This window comes from Triticum aestivum, chromosome 7B, assembly GCF_018294505.1.
Source record: "Triticum aestivum cultivar Chinese Spring chromosome 7B, IWGSC CS RefSeq v2.1, whole genome shotgun sequence".
Lineage (NCBI taxonomy): Eukaryota > Viridiplantae > Streptophyta > Magnoliopsida > Poales > Poaceae > Triticum > Triticum aestivum.
Genome location: NC_057813.1, coordinates 684,509,019 through 684,512,716, shown reverse-complemented (window position 1 = coordinate 684,512,716; position 3,698 = coordinate 684,509,019). Strand labels below are relative to the sequence as shown.

At 47.2% G+C, this 3,698-nt stretch overlaps 1 pseudogene; it reads left to right on the top strand.

Moving 5' to 3' along the window:
• The first annotated feature begins 370 nt into the window (after positions 1 to 370).
• On the top strand, positions 371 to 3,470 carry LOC123158455 (protein DETOXIFICATION 16-like; annotated as a pseudogene).
• Positions 3,471 to 3,698: the final 228 nt, after the last annotated feature.

Here is a 3,698-nt window from a genome sequence, read left to right as displayed (position 1 = left end):
CCTCACTGAAGAAGCTTACATGCAGCAGCCCCCCGGCTTTCAGGATCAGTCACGGCCAGACTATGTTTGCAAGCTCCACAAGGCGTTGTATGGCCTCAAACAGTCCCCTCGTGCATAGTATGCCCGTCTTAATGAGCGTCTTCAGCAGCTTGGGTTTCATCCGTCAGCAGCCGATACATCTCTGTTCATCCTTGTTGATCGAGGTGTCACCATCTACATGCTTGTCTATGTGGATGATATCGTCATCGTGAGCTCATCTGCCTCTGCCATGCATAATTTGCTTCAGCGACTCTCGGCAACGTTCCCTGTGAAAGAACTTGGTTTTCTGAATTATTTTCTCCGTATTGAAGTGCTTCACAATTCCGGGGGAATGACTCTTACTCAGACAAAATACGCCCTTGATTTGCTGCAGCGTACTGATATGGTGAATTGCAAAGCAATTTCAACACCCATGTGCACCCATGAGAAGCTCACTCGTGATGCTGGACATAAACTGAATGAGGATGAAGCTTTCAAGTACAGAAGCACCGTTGGAGCTCTTCAGTACTTAACTTTGACACGGCCGTATCTCTCGTTCGCCGTGAACAAAGTCTGTCAGTTCTTATCAATATTTTAAATAGCGCGCTACAAAATATAGCGAGGCCCTTCTCTAAATGCTACACAAGTTATAGCGTGCTAATAGCGTGCTATATTTCAAAATAGCGTTTGCAAAAAAAATCAAATATATCTAGAAATAAAGTATTTAAGCAACTAATTTTTTCATAGGAGCAAGCAATATATGCATCTGATAAAAGGAGTGAGAAAGCTAGTGGGAGAATCTGATAAAAGGAGTGAGAAAGCTAGTGGTCGTGGGTTAGTTTGGCCTGCTGGGCTGTGCTTATTTCAGTTCTGCATGGTCTGCACGTTATAACGTTACAACGTTACAACGTTATAGCGTGTGTAGCGCGCTAATTACACGATTAGCGCCGTAGCGTCTGATTTTGGCAAAACGTAACGTCTCCCTTTCAAATATGCTATAACTGCGTTATAACGGCGAAATAGCGTGCTATTTAAAATATTGGTTCTTATCAAGGCCCACTAATGTGCATTGGGAAGCTGTTAAACACATCTTGCGATTTGTGAAAGGGACAGTTGCGACTGGCCTGACCATCAGGCGCTCGCCATCAACTTTGATCAGTGTATTCACTGACGCTGATTGGGCTGGCTGCAGCGATGACCGAAGATCCACATGTGGTTTTGTTGTCTTTTTTGGACCAAACCTCATTTCATGGAGTGTGAGGAAACAGCCGACAGTCTCGCGTTCATCCACCGAAGCCGAATACAAGGCACTTGTGAATGGAACTGCTGAAGCCTCTTGGATACAATCCTTGCTGAAAGAGTTGCACGTTCCGCAGCCTCGAGCACCCATTTTATGGTGTGACAACCTCGGTGCCACGTACCTCACCGCGAATCCGGTGTTTCATGCTCGTACCAAACATATTGAGGTGGATTTCCATTTTATGAGAGAAAAGGTGGCCATGGGTGCACTTGACGTCCGGTTAATTGCCTCTGCTGATCAAGTAGCCGATGCATTTACCAAACCTCTCACGAAGGTCATGCTCGAGCGGCTGCGCACCAATCTCAACCTTGTGTCAGGATGAGATTGCGGGGGAATGTTAAACGTGATGTACAATTATGATTCTGGTTGTTAGGCTAGCTGTAGATAAGGGCAGATCACGCCATCAGTTGTAACCCTAACAACATGTAATTATCCTTTATACGTACGTGTATAAATATAGGAGGAGGCCGGTGGTCATCACCACGGAAAATCATTCCATCTGACTGTGAGCCACCTCGGTGAGCTTCCGCTCGCCGGCGCCTCGCTTGCCACCTCCCTGGCCAACGTCACCGGCTTCAGCTTGCTGGTGGCCATGTCGAGCGCCCTGGACACGCTCTGCGGGCAGGCGTTCGGCGCGCGGCAATACCACCTTCTTGGCCTCTACAAGCAACGGGCGATGGTGGTTCTGGCGCTCGCCTGCATCCCCATCACCCTCGTCTAGGCCAACACCGCCCAGATCCTCGGACAGGAGACACAGGACGCGGCCATCGCTGCCTAGGCCGGCGCCTACGCGCGGTGGCTCCTCCCGGCCCTCCTCCCGTATGTCCCTCTCGTGTGCCACATCCGGTTCTTACCGACGCAGAGCATCGTGGTGCCCGTCATGGTCAGCTCCGCCGTCACGGCGCTGAGCCACATCCTCGTGCTCTTCGGCGCTCGTGCACAAGGTGGGCATGGGAAGCAAAGGCGCGGCACTGCCGCACTGGCCAGCACCGTCTCGTACTCCACAAACCTGGCCATACTGTGCCTGTACACGAGGCTGTCTGGCGCCTGCAAGAGGACGTGGACTGGGTTCTCCATGGAGGCCTTCAAGGATCTGCACCAGTTCGCTGAGCTCGCCGTGCCGTCCGCCATGATGGTTTGGTGAGACGAGTCTTCCTGTTCTAGCATCTCAACGTATGGATTTTTTTTATTGGAGAAATGAGAAATTACTTGTTTTTAAAATGTGCAGCTTGGAATGGTGGACGTTTGAACTGCTTGTGCTGCTGTCTGGCCTTCTGCCTAATCCTAAGCTTCAAACCTCGGTATTGTCTATATGGTAATCGAATCAAGACGTGGACAGCATTCCACATTTTGTTTGGGGTTACATGTACAGCGACGAGGAGGAAGTCGTGGCATACATTGCCAGGATGATACCTGTCCTCGGGGTATCTTTCTTCGTTGATGGAATCCACACTTCTCTTTCAGGTATCATGAGTAAAATTCCCACATTGCCACGTATTTACTACAATCTGGAAACAGTTTTGCTAGAACTCATCTAGATGAGATATAATTTGGTCTCATTCATCTTTCATAGCCATTAGATGTGATGCTATAAGATGCGTCTGTGCTGACGTGGGTTGTATCTGTTCTTGTTTTCAAGGTGAATGAGACCATATTATATCTCATCTAAATGAGTTCTAGGTACTCCCGTCTGGAAAATGGTGACATGATATTTTTCTGGAAATCACAGGTGTGCTATATGGATGTGGTGAGCAGAAGATTGGCGCACGTGTCAATCTCGCCGCCTTCTACTTGGCAGGCATCCCCTTGGCCATGTTGCTTGCATTCGTCCTGCATTTGAATGGGATGGTATTTACTATATGTCAGCATGAACATAACATTTCACTGGCCACATGAATAGAGTATGACTGAAAGAACAAAACTGTTGTTGTTCAAATAGGGGCTTTGGCTTGGCATCGTTTGCGGCAGCCTCACCAAGTTTGTGTTGCTCGTACGGATCGTACTTTGTACAAACTGGGAGAATGAGGTAAGAGCTTTGCAATTTGTGCATAAAATTTACCTTTGGACAGCAATACGTGACCCCCTCTTTATTTATTTTCAGTCAATTAAGGCAAAAGACATGGTGTTAGGAACTTCTCGTGCGGTTGCATGAAGAACCTTTCGGCGGACCGGGATCTGATTAGTCTTTGTTATAGCTAGGACATTTTCCCATTTTGAAAAAACAAAATTACATGCACATATAGGGATGTATACTACATTTCTGTAATTTTCATGGTGAAATACATCCTGTCATGTGCTGCACAAAAAAAAAATCATGATTTCATATTTTTTGTGTAGACCACATCAAAATATATTTTATCATGAAAATTTTCGGAGGTGA